The sequence below is a fragment of the Ixodes scapularis genome, unplaced genomic scaffold, assembly GCF_016920785.2.
Source record: "Ixodes scapularis isolate PalLabHiFi unplaced genomic scaffold, ASM1692078v2 PGA_scaffold2__306_contigs__length_199485367, whole genome shotgun sequence".
NCBI lineage: Eukaryota > Metazoa > Arthropoda > Arachnida > Ixodida > Ixodidae > Ixodes > Ixodes scapularis.
The window spans coordinates 11,360,583-11,373,954 of record NW_024609857.1 but is presented as its reverse complement, the minus strand read 5'-3'; the positions used below and the strand labels follow the sequence as shown (position 1 = coordinate 11,373,954).

At 46.8% G+C, this 13,372-nt stretch overlaps 1 long non-coding RNA gene across 1 annotated transcript; it reads right to left on the bottom strand.

The window, feature by feature from the left end:
* Positions 1-2,318: 2,318 nt before the first annotated feature.
* LOC121046027 lies at positions 2,319-11,163 on the bottom strand. The gene is made up of 3 exons (XR_006077936.1): positions 11,088-11,163; positions 8,137-8,417; positions 2,319-2,734 (listed from the first exon to the last, which is right to left on the bottom strand). It is a non-coding gene; the product is annotated as an uncharacterized LOC121046027 (long non-coding RNA).
* Positions 11,164-13,372: the final 2,209 nt, after the last annotated feature.

The window sequence follows — 13,372 nt, the reverse complement described above, 5'->3', positions numbered from 1 at the left end:
ACAGCTAGAAAGAGCAACTTCGAGGCGCTGTTATTCCTAGATCACTCACAGAAAACGTCATACGTGTTTCTTTAATAAATAAACCGTTTTTAATCGGCATAGAAGCGAACTAACAGAGCCACTCCATGCTTTGACATAGCGTGCCGTCACCACGCCAATACAATACATTTAGGGTATAAGCGTAACCGTCGCCCATTATCGTTTTGTCTCCTCTCTAATCTTTTACTATTTGCAGGTTGAAATGTTTTATTATTTTCTCGTCGCCCATACCGGATATTGCTCCGCGCGGGGCCGATCAAGCAACGCTTGGTCACGGGCTTCTAGAAGATTCTTGTTTATCCTTAAGGCCGGTTCAGACACTTGCGTTTGAGTGCGTTTGACTGCGTTGCGTCGAGTGCGGAAAGCTAGTCACCGGCACATCTGTGCTTCGTATGAAGCATGGAATCCAATCCAAGAAATCATCTTGGCACGCGATATAAGTAGCAGGGATGTCCTGGTTTCTCGCTGCCGCAACGCAGTCAAACGCAGTCAAACGCAACTGTCTGAACCAGGCTTTACTCGGGACGTAACTTCTATCATTACGTCCCACTTTCTTGTTCTCGAAAGTTCCTGTTCATTCTCACCCTGAACGCTCGACACTCGAACCTTCTGGAATCTGGGCCGAATTATCGAGATGCTGACTCACACTAGATAAGGAGCTGCACGTGACCTTGTCGAGTCAGTCTCGCTCTCGCTTGCTCTTACGCCGCTCGCTTTTGTGCTGTCTCGACACTCGTCCTCTATTTTGTTCGGCACAAGTTTGAAACGGGACTTTCGCCTCTTCTGCTCTATTCATTCGTGACATTTTTCATGGAGGTGTGGGGTAACGCAGCCCACGAAGCATACCCCTCCGACGCCTCGCAGCGCAAGTCCACACCCCAACTGACGAAGACCCTTCATGGAAACGAACGAGGCCCGAGGAAGCTGCCGTGTTCAAGGTTTGCCCCCGGAATTCAGTCTACTGTCGGAGAAGCCCCACCCTTCGACGAAACCGACGATGAGCCACCAACCGCTGCAGGCCCCTGCCGGTGCCCCCATTGTCTACCTACCTGCCCGTTGCCCCTCGGACATCTGCTCCATTCGGCGGCGATATCTGCAAAGGCGTCGACGACTGGATCCAACGGTGTGAAGGAGTGGCTCGTCATAATGGATGGACGCTAGAGCAGTACCTGCAGAAAGTCTGTTTTTCCCTTGAAGGAATGGCGCGGCACTGGTATAAAAGCCACGAAACGACGATGACCTTCCGGGAACTTCTCAAAAAGGGTCTCCGACGGACACTTTCTAGTCAGCATCGACGAGAGACAGCCGAAGACCTGCTTCGGTCGAGAACCCAGGGCCCGAATGAAACCGTATATGAGATGCACAGGGGCAGATTTAGAGAGGGGGGGGGGGGGGGGGGGGGTCCGGATGTCTTGACCCCCTCTTGGTTTTTGCATGTGTGAAATTTAGGGCGTGAAACATGGGAGAGGGGGAGGGGGTTTCTAAACATGTGGTACGCTGACCAACGCCTGACCCCCCCTTAGGAAATTCCTGCATCTGCCCTTGGCGACGCATATACGTGTAAGTGCTCCTTACCCTTCTGGTAACGTAGTAGCGACCTCGCACCTTTGCAAAGATGAAAAATGTTCAGCTATTTTATGATTAAGCAACAAGTAACGGTGTTTAGTTGCTTTTTTTTTTTTTTTTGCGGGGAACGCGTAAAGCCGAAGTTTAAAAGACAGTCTGCTTACAAATTCGAACGCGAGTCACCGCGAGTTTACGATAACGAAAGATGAACATTTAAGACAAACAGAAAAAACAGGATCTGTGCTTCGAATGCCGCATGGCAATGAGTTCAAAGAGAAACTCGGCACGCGGCATTCGAACCACGGATATTGCGGTGACTCGTGTTTGTAGACTGTCTTTTGTATACGATGGTATGAGCAGTGTGACCCCGGCTTAAAACACAAGCCTTGCCTCCGTGTGGTCCAAGAGGGGAAATCAGGAGAGGCACGGACAGACGTGAACATATTCCCTTTGGACGGATTTTTTTTTTTTTTTTTTTTGTTTTTTTTTGTCTAGCGTCAAGCCAGACGTTAGTTTCTCGTATACATACAAATAACGTAAATACTCCGTACAACGACGATTTACGTAATAGATGTTTCATGCAAGACCTTTGCGAAGATCGACATAGCACTGCAGAAGAGAATTCTAAACAGTAGATACATAAAATACGCTCGCTATTTTCGCTGCTCCCATTCTGATCACTGGCTAGGAAGGCAAGTTGAAACTCCGAGTGGTAGAGTGCACTGTGATCTTTATTCGTTGCAAACCGGGAGTTTTCACAATCGCGCGACTGCGAAAATCTCCGCAACTGTTGCTGTTACTAAACTCCAACACACTATCGTCCACTGTCGAAACGTTACCTTCCAAGGTGGTTCCCAAGGTCTGTGTTCGACGCACCTCTGTTACCAACACTTCAACCACTTTCAGCGTCCGATGTCCAGCCCCCTGGAAGGCTCCTGAAACCATGCTTGATGAAGTTCTTGTCACACTGCTTTTCGGGGCTCTGGTGCGTCTTCCCGTTCCCGCAAACAGTCCAGCAGACGTAGCAGAAGAGAATGAACGCGACCACGGTGGCTATCGACACAATCAGGGACCAGGCCCAGAGCATCTGCATGGCGCGAAGCTGTGACGGGTGATGTGAAATGGCTACCTGGAAGGACGGTATAACAGAAATAATGTTACGACAAGCGCTAACGTTATTGTCGCCACTGCATCCATGTAGCCACCTAGCTCAATGAAATATAAAACAAAGAAATAATTAACAGTTGGCGAGTCCGGGCTCCACTCCCTCCACCCACATGCACTGAACGTACGGAATGGGTTTTGAACGTGACAGGGGAAACGCTTTCTGCTGTGCAAGGCAAAAACAGTCTGAACGCTATTGATAAGCGTGGAGTGCGCGTATGTTTTCAATGAGGGCTTCAACCACGAAAACAGCACGGTCCCAGTAAAGTATTTGGTACGGTTTTCCTTCTTACCTCCTCGCTGTCGTCCCCTCCCCTTTTTTTGCTTTCGGGAAATTGGGGACTGACAATAACAGCGGAAGCCTTGACGACAGCCAGCAGAGTGTACATGTGAATAGCCACGTCCTGCGTCATGAGCATGCTCCAAGGCTCTGCCCAACGACGCTATAGCGCCAGAAGCGGAGGCAGAACCTCCGCTTCCATCCAGCAAATGCTGTGCACAGCAGAAAGCGTGATATGTGTGGACAGCCCACACAACAAATGTTCGTGCACTGCAAATAAAAACAACAACAAAAAGAACGTGAACGTTGCGGCGCGTACGATACGTTTTCAGTGAGGACGTCAACCATGAAAAACGTGCGGCTGTTCTCCTCGTCTTTAAAGCAATTTGGAACCGGAGGAAAACCTCCACTTCCGGTGCAGCAAATGCTGTGAACTCCAGAAAGCGTCCTGTTTGGACAGTTTTTTTAGGCGGAAAAGGAACCCCAGCCTAACAAAACGACGTGCTCTCACGTGACGCCGTGATTGTCTGGCGCGCTTCGCTCTCACCAGCATCTCACCATGGGTGCACGACGTCATTTTTGAGCAAAAGTGCCGGTGAGGAGAAAAATTATGAAGAATGAATCGCTTTATTCTTATGCACCATGCAGGGGCTTTAGGCCTCAGTAGCCTCAATAGTCTGATCTCAGTAAGTTCTTTAGAGAATGTTATTTAACCACCAAATAACCAAATTACTGCGCCTTTCGCTATGTTTGACGAACGCATAAGGAATGGAATGTAAACTCACAATTCTGAACCACTCAACGATTTTGTCCCAGCTTGAATACGCACTATGCAAATTGTAGCTTTAGCTCGAAAGCCAGAACGCCATGCCAATCCCGCCGCCCGTTGTACAGAAAGCGTCCAAAGAGCCAGCCCTTACAAGAAACTGTGATGCTTATCTGTTGAAAGGCTGTTGAAAAAAAAAAATTATCAGAGGATATAAAATGTCAGCAGTTTTTCATCTGACTTTCTCTAGCGTTTCAGTTGACTTCTTTTGAATATTGGCGCACTTTGTAATAGGACAGTCAACAGACTTTCTGTAGCCTCCCAGATGCTTCTTCTGCAGCTTTCCAATTGAAAAAGGATTAAAAGGAAAAAAAAATGCTTTACAGCATAGCTATTCATTCAACAAAGTTTCGAAAGCGTGGCTTTCCACTTTCCTCCAAATTGGCTGCAGCAAAGTAACGTACAAAAACGCGATTTTTTACATATTTTGTTAGTATGTTTCTAAATTAGTAAATGTTAGTAAATACTGTGGTATTTAAGGCACACGTATCACACAACTACATATTAGAAACGAACACAAACACCATGAAGCACTGAACACCTGAATCACACTCAAATTAACTGCTCCAGAGCCTTATATAGCATACATATTGAAGGTAATCATTTGGCCGGTGATCACCTCAGCACTTATTAAGGTTTCAAGTATTTGATCTTCTACTCGGGATTCTGTCAAAGGGAAAACAGTGTTTCTAAGTTCGTGGACGATATCTCTTACTAAAATTCATTGGTATACAACTAATAATAATACGGCGCAGATGCTAAACCACATAAAAAAACTGCTCCTGGGAGAAGTATTATCGCTTCTCTGCATATCACGACTCGGGACGAAGCGAGTAAAGGCAGTTTCTTCACTTTCAAATAGTTATTTCAAATAGTTATTCTGATTTTCTTTACTGGTTAACTATTTCATGTGGTCATTAAAGTCACTTTCAACGTCAGAACGGTAGGGCATGCCTTTCGCACGCCTGGACTCCAGCACGCGCTTTATGTCTTCCGTCGTGCTTTCACTGCACGCGCAAGCTCGAGGTGCACGAACGCCGAAGCGTTGTCAAGTGTAGTAGGCTCGTGCAGGAGGCGGGACAACTGAAGCTGCTTCCCGTTCTCAGCTTGTCATTGAGAAACTTACCAACTTTTGACATCTAGTCGGGGTTTACAATGTTCAATAAAAAGTCAACAGAAAGCCTGTAGCTTTCCTATTGACACTGGCTACAGAGAGTCAATTGAAATTTTTCAAATCGAAGTATACAAAACGTTTGCAGTCATTCTGATGACACTGTCATCAGAAAAAAAATCAACATAAACTTAATAAAAAGTCAACGGTTTTTCTTTTGACACAGGCTAATAAAACTTATCAGAAAAGTTTGCAACTGAAAATCAACAAACTTTCTGCTGACCATATCAACAGAAATTCAACAGAAAAAAAAAAAATCAACAAAAAGTTATAGAAAGTCAACAGCTTATCTTTTGAATCAGGCTGAAGAAAATTATCAGAAAAGTTTCAACAGTAAGTTAACAAACTTTCTGTTGAAAAAAAATTGGGTTATGGGGATATTTATACAGCGTGTAGTTGGTCAGCCATTAAATTTGCGACGAGTCACACGCTGTAGATGAGCAATTTAGCCAGTGCAGTACAACCGCTAGCCTGGGGTCTTTAACGTGCACCACGCAGTAGTGCCATGTCAACAGAAAGTGAAAGTCAAAAGAAAGTCAGAGTCAACAAGAAGTCAACAGGTTTTCAATAAAAAGCCAGAAATCATTTTTATAGGGGAGTCTGGATTCAGATACACCTGCCATGGAGCGTGCTCTCCCTGATCACGGCGACCACCTAGTGGCGAAAATGCCTTTGACAACTGTAGGCCCCGTACGTGTAATGAAAATGGGATAGAAACGAATAGGAAAGCGAAGGTTCGAGTTCTAGACGGTCATTAGAGCGTCAAGAACATAGCAACCTTGATCGCATCGGGAAAGCTAATTGTCTGCTTAAGATGGCGCCCGGAGCGAATTGCACGTAAAGCCCCTCTATCCTGGGAAAAGTGGCGCCATCCATTGTTTTGGAAGTGCTCGAGACACGTGCCGCGCGCCACTTCTGGGAAGAACATAGCGTCTGAAATCTAGCTGAGTGGTGCGCTGTGCCGCCATAATCTTCCCAAGGGCTGCACGTTGGACGTGCATCGACGCCCCTTGTGCTACTTTTGGAACATGAAAGGGCTTTCGGTGCATGGGCGGTGCAGTTGCACTATATAGCCGCCATAGTTGCACCCTCATTTGGGATTCGAGTGCTACGCCCCAGAATTGTTGCCCCCATTTGAAAAAAAAAAAAAAAAAATAGGACTCCCTCACCCTCTTAGCAAGGCTCTTCGGACACCAGTCCTGTGCACATCGTTATGGGAGCCTTTGGGGCTTGAGACCCTCCCCCCCCCTCCCCCCCCCCCCCCCCCCCCCCCCAAGAAAAAAAAAATATATATATATATTATTGTGTTTTCCGGGTTTATTTCTCTTAAAATTCGTGTTTTTCGCTGTTTATTTTAAGTGCCCCGAAACGGGGAGGGGGGGGGGGGGGGGGGGGGGGTATTAGGGTTCATGTTTTAAAACGGCTGTATATCTATAAATGCGTGACCTTAAATGACCCCGCGGTGTCTTCTTTTCTTCTAGAGTCCATGGCACTTACGCCTGTGAGCCAAATGCTTGAAAACGTCATCCCGGTATCGAGAACACAAGGAGACGGGACAAGGGACGTGGTTCCCAAAGGAAATAGCAACCTCAAGGACAGTTCAAAATGTTTTCAAACCTCAAGTTAAAAAAAAAAAAAAAAAAAAAATCTTTTTTTGCAAAAAAGAAAAAAGAAAAAAAGAAACTCCGAGAAAACCACTTCGGGGGTTATTTATCGGGGTTCATCGGTATTGACTGAAAACACGAAACCATATACCTCTTAATGGAAGCTGAATAAAAAAAAAAAAAAAAAAAAAAAAGCATGAGTGAGAGGTGGTATTTAGAGTATTTTTGTCCCGTGAATCTGAATATCACTTTCGTTTTGCCCGAATGTGTAATAAAACGCGAGAAAACACGAAAAACCTCCGACCAGTCGTTACATCGTGTCAAGAGTTTGACGGGATCTTTCGGCTGCCAAGCTCGTGACGCTCGTGTGGGCAGCGCGTGCGACTGCAAGCTTTACAGGTATTGTAGCGTGCGCTACACTGGCCGAGGTTGAGCAGTTTCGCGTGGCTCGCATAATGAGCCGTGCTGCGCATGCGCGAGGAGCAGTGACGTCTCACGGCGCACAGCCGGCGCGCCGGAGCCGCCGCCGCGCGCGCCTCGACGGTCTGCGCATTCCAGAAGAGTGACGTCATAGCCGCAGCAGACGCACTGGCGCTGCCGCGTGCCCAGCTGTGCGCCTCCGTTGCGCAGTAGCCAAGTCTGACGCTGCACCGGAGCCGCTTGATAGCGCCTTTCATTTTGTGCGCATAAGCTATACGTATATCCTGGCATGGCCGAGCTCAGCCACCGCAATTTTATTCCTTCGCACTGACACCAAATGTGACGTCTTTTTCTGATTTTTTTTTTTTTTTTTATCATTAGTGTGCCCGGAAAGCTTTGATAGGCGCTGAAGATGCGCGAGAGCAGACATTACGAAATCTCCTATTACGATGTCACGTTTCGGCAAGAAGGGGCTTCCGCCGTACCTTGAAAATAATTATCTGCAGCCTCCGTGCACCGAATTTAAAAACAATCTCGATATTCGTGATCCTCGAGGCCAAATGAAGACGAATAAAGTGATTTTACTCAAATACAGAACCGCTTGAGCTCCCCTTTGATATACATATGCATTTAGACCCCTCCGGCACCCCGGACCAATCAAACAGCATTCAAAGCGCAACTCATTAGGCCTTTCCTGTTTATGATTGGTTCAGCGGTGATAGAACATCTACAGAAAGATGACAAACACCATGATGACACATATTTTTGTTTTCATTTGTTTGGTCTTTGGGGACTGCTGTGATAGGACAGTTCGCGAGGAAAATCGGTTTCTCACGATGAACAAAGATGGCGGCAGGCTAGGAAGGGGGCCCCAATCTGGACACTCGGCGAAGAAGTCGGAAAGAAATCTGTCGGCCGTGATTGGCCAACGCCGCAATTGACCTTGGCGCCGGCCAATCATGGCCCGCCAGATTTCTCGCCGACTTTTTCGCCAAATGTCCCGATTAGGGCCCCAGATACGAGAAGAAATGCTGCCTTGGTCCTACCGGGAAGAATGGCTTCTCACTGGGTTATACTCGTTAAGACCTCCAAGATGCTGCTGGAGACTTCGACCAAGGGCACTCCGACTGAAGTGCGCCGGCAGAAGTAACACAACGTGCCCACGAGGATCGCCAGGAGCAGAAGAACGCAGCTCACAATGATGGCGACTTGCACGTTGTAGTCCATCGCTATTCTACATTGCAACAGTTTCCCGGGGCAGCTGGGGAGGCTGGATCGGGTCGAGGAAGACTTCGGAATGGGTCATGACATCTGGTCCACGAGAGAATGGCTGCACGTCGGCGAATGCTAGAATCCAGAGACAGCGAAGGAATGTGATACCAGCACGGACCGTGACGGGGCGCCCTAAATTATACTCTCTTTTACAGCGCAGTCAACAGGAATTGAAACACAAGCAGTCTATATTCGTGCTCACCTAAAAAACGGTAGTAAAAAAAAAATAAAAAGAGAAAGTACGTTTTTCACGGAAGCGTACTTTCTTTATGTTACAAATTAATGTACATATCGGTGCATTTCAGGTCAGTTTTGTTTTATCTTCACGAGAAGTACACGTGTCAAAGGTTAAAAGGCATCGTTTCTTACTTTGACAACCAAATCTCGTGAGAACTATTTCGCGCAACGCTTAAGTAATGCGCAAAATTTTTTTTTTTTTTCTTGGTGTGACAACGAGTTGGTGGTCGAGCGACAGATGCCACGCGGTATACGCGCCGTTTGTTGGCTTCTTCGAGGTCGCAGCGCTTCAGATGTGGGGTGAACTCACCCTTCACCCTCTTTTCTCGCTGAAACATGCAAATGTAGAAATTCTACTGAGCAAGGAAGCGATACTTTTAGATAAGGGGCGTTGGTATAGTTCGTACCAAAAGCTCGACGCGACGCGACGCTCCAACAGTGTTGGTTACTATAGGCACGTAGTTCTTTAAAATCGACGTTCGCCCTTCACAGAAAAAGTAAAAAAATAGAAAAAACAAACAAAAAAAAAAACGAGGTTCTGCGTTAAACTAAATTTTAAAATTATTATTATTATTATCATTTTTTGATTGATGAGTTTTGAAGACTGCGAAATCAGAAGAAGCTAATTTTGAAAGGCGCGGACTACGTACGGTGAGCTAGCTGTATACACCATTAGGGCTCGCTTCTTCGTGTTTTAAACGTTGCAGACTGCATCCGTCGAGTGAGTGTTCAAGTACTTATCAAACAGGAACACGCTGTACCAGTTTCCGCCGAGCACACGCATACATATATCGATCGGTGATCGTGCGTGCGGCAGTCTCGTAGGTTTCTGAGTTGCGACACCGCAGCTACAAACTGCAAAGACTTTCCAAATTCTCTACAAAAAAGGTAATAGAAAAAAAAAAAAAAAAAACTCTTTTCGAGAATCGATTGCAGGTCACGGCGGACATCGGGGGTAGCAAAAACGCACTGATTGACAAATTAATTACCTAAAATTTTACGGTTAAATTATTTATTAGTTAAAATAAACGTATGGTTTTAATTGGAAACTTGGTATACGCATCATGGAAAACCCCTTAAAGGGGCGATGCAACGATTTTTGTATTTTGCGCAAATACCGCTTAGGACGGATCCCTGACGTTAATCACCTGTGAAATACCCGTTGGTTTTTACCACACGCAATCGAAGTCGCAGAAAAAATTAAGAAAAACCGAGCAGAGTTCACCCCCTCAACTCGCAGCCAGAACAAGCGGCCACGTGATCGGCAGCCGATTATATGGCGCCAATGTTGATCATAGCCATGCGCTAAGGTTGGCAGGACACGCGCTGAGTTCTAGACATTGTTATGGTTCGACTGTTGCCGTCATTGCAGCGATTGGACACAGGACACCACCCGAATGCTTCTCGAGCTAGCGATTATCACGAGCCCAAATCGAGTGCCGACGCAATGCTCGGGTCCAATCTATGAGCCGCATTCAAATATCGTCACTGGGCGGTACTGCTACCGCCGAGCTACGTCATCAGGTTTTGCGAAGGAGAGATTGAATGAAAACACTCGGTTTTGTCCTCGAAATTACAGCGCAACAAAGAAGTTTCTTGTCAATGGCGTTGCGTGCGAGTATCCTTGAGTCCCACTATAGTGGGACTCAAGGATACTCGCACGCAACGCCATTTTCACTTTACACGAGCTTACTGGCACTATAGTGCCAGTAAGCTCGTGTAAAGTGAAAAATATTCCTATTGAATATCGTTTCACCGCCCCTTTAAGCGGTCAGTTTTAGGACTTGAAGCGCGTGGAAAGCGCGGGGGTGCAATAAAGTGCGTGCAACACAGCGAAAGGCTGGCGATGCGAAAACGAGGCTTCGCGCCTGCTGCACGAGGGCGAACTTTAGCGCACCCCCGTGCTTCAAGTCCTAAAACTGACTGCTTTCGGGGTTTCGGATGACGCTCAGCCTGTTTCCGACAGGAACCACATGTTAATTTTCACGTATTGAAATAAGTTAATTAATAAACTTTAGGTAATTAATTTGCTAATTAGCGTGTCTTCTGGTATCCCTGACGTCCGCCGTGACTGGCGATTTGTTCGCGAAAGGAGTTTCTTTTTCTTTCTTTTTATTAAATACCATATTTGTAGGGGTTTTTGAGCTCGGCAGTAACATCCATTTTACAGTACTGCGCTTATCTAGACCTGCTAGTAACTTCATCAGCACAATGAGAGTGAGTGACGTTCGTTATAGGTCATGTTCACTTACAATGAGATTAGTATCGAGAACGAAACGTGATCGGAGAGCCTGCTTTGCCATTCCGAAGGACACTTCAAAACGCGCACGCGGACACAAGGAAGAAAAACAGACTTGTTAACATTTTGAATTTCATCGAATCCTTAAGAACAAAACAGGCTGTAGGAGGTTCCTAGCGTTCGGACGTTTCTCTGCGTACTAAAACGGGCGCGGTTGTATAAACAAACCCGCATAAAGTTTATATAGAAAGCGTAGCGAATCGGCTCACCTCGCGAACCCTCCTTGTCCTTGAGTAGCTTTTCGTCACTCCCGTGATCTAGCAAGGAGGGCAAGCGTCGTCCTTCGAGATGAGCCTAGAGAACACACAGAGTCAAGCACGGACGACAAGGCCGAAAGCAGCTCGCTACGAGTCGCGATCACTCGCATCTGAAACACGCGGAGCACAGACTCACGCATTCTGTTCGAGTCGGGAGGCGCTGTTTAGAGAGCGCTTACGTTTCAAGGCTAACTTCTTCCAGCCATATCGCGTAGCGACACACGACCAGGGTGTTTCCGTCTAGAGGGAGGACAATGAACGTGACGCCAACTTACGGCTGAGGTTACGAAGACGCTGTTCGGTGGCCGCGGCCTGTCCGTTCTGGTAAGCGATGCTTGCTGGTTCGGTTTGCACCTGGTTATTGAGGTGGTATGGAACGGGGAGGGGAAGGGCAACCGACGTCTTCACTTGCCAGGACTCGGCGATGCGTCGGTGACGTCGCCGGAGATGTTTTCACGAGACGGGATGCGGAGTCCGGACACCTCGCAATATTCTTCCGGTGTTGGGTGTAGAGTACCGAAAAAACCCGACAAGCAACCGCCTATAGTGAGATCGCGGTGATTCGGCAGGCCGCAGTAAAGGTAAGCACGTACAACGGAGTAACACAAAATACGACAAGAGAGAGGCGTGATAGGGAATTTTCGACATTAAAAAAACCCAACACTGCAAGACATTTTTTTATTCTACCCAGAGATTCTGTCATGTTGTGAATACCGAATTATATTCTTGTTGTTTCCCGATGAAGTCTCGTGTAGGTCTTTGTTATTTTCTGCACGACGTACGCCTATAGAAGTGCTTATCGTGAGTTAACCTCACAAAGTGACGCTTCCAAAAATATATAATTTTTAACTTTTTTTTTTTTTTTTTTTTTTTTGCTATGGCTGGTTTGGCACGTTTCGTTCGATATTCACTTCTGTACAAATTCAAACTTTGTTCCGCCGCATAACGGATACAACCTGAGGAAGAGGAGGAGGCGAGAGCGTGGGGCGACATCGGAGCACCCGGCTCTGGTTGAAATGATAATGCGGGTAGACGCAAAGCTTAGCCTTTGTCTGTGCTCACTGTTCGAACGCGTTCGAACGCCGAACGCCGGCGTCCGGCATTCGCTTTCGAACGGGGACTTAACATTCCTTCCGTAGGTTCTAATGTCCCCCCACCCTCTCGCCTCCTTCTCTCCCTCAGTTCCTACGCGTATACGAGTGAACCAGTAGCAATTTTTGCCGATCTTCATCGATTATTGTAACAAAAATCTAAAACAAAAAGTTTATGGCAAATTTTCAGGCACTTGCGTTGGATACGTGAAACGCTCTTGCCACAAACGTTTAGCGACGCCAGAGGCCTACGTTCACGGCGCTCTTCATCGAGTAATTTAACGCGTGGCATGTGCACACTTGATAGTTGTTCCGAAAATGAAGCGATACTATATACCGCTAGTCGGGATGATAAAGCTGGCGATCTTCCATACCCTCTAGCTCCTCTACATCACTGCGCACAGGTGGTCGCGCTCCTCCTCGCCTACACCTCTGGTCACATGACCTTCCCGTTAACCAATCAGCGTCGAGCACCTCACTCCTCCTCTCCCACCCGTCAACCAATCGGTGTCGAGCCTCGCTTTTATCTAGACTTCACCGAATGCCGAATACCTAGCCCAAGAACGTTTCCCGTTAGGACGTGTGACCGGGTGTCAAGTTGCTATCTGACGGACGCAGAGCGGATGCCCCGCCGGCGTTTCCCGCCAAATAGCGCCTCAACTCACGGCGCTGTGTCGTAACATGCAACAAAGAAAAAAAAAGAGTTGTCGTGACATGCTGGAAAGACACCGCGAAATAATCTAAATGGTCTAGGTTCGATTATTCCCGCCTGGCGCAAACGCTTTTTTTTTACTGCGATTGCCTCCCCCCCCCTCCCCCCCCCCCCTTTTCCCCCCACGCAAAACCAATCAGTCTAGCTTAAGCCTCGCGGAAACGCTTTTATCTGGGCGAACACATAACCAAAGAACGTTTCATGTTAACATTTAATTTGTTGAGAACATATTCCGTTTTTCACCCCCAGGCGAACAAATATCAATAGGTTGGATTACGATCGTTGTTATCTTTGCTTATTAGTATCCACTTCTTTGATAGCGAGATTGAGTCTAGCGAACTTGTTTCACTGTCAGAACATAACGTAAATTATGTACACCCTGTAATAGACACTTATTGCTTAGAGAAGTGTAAGTATGTAGAGTGATTAATTTA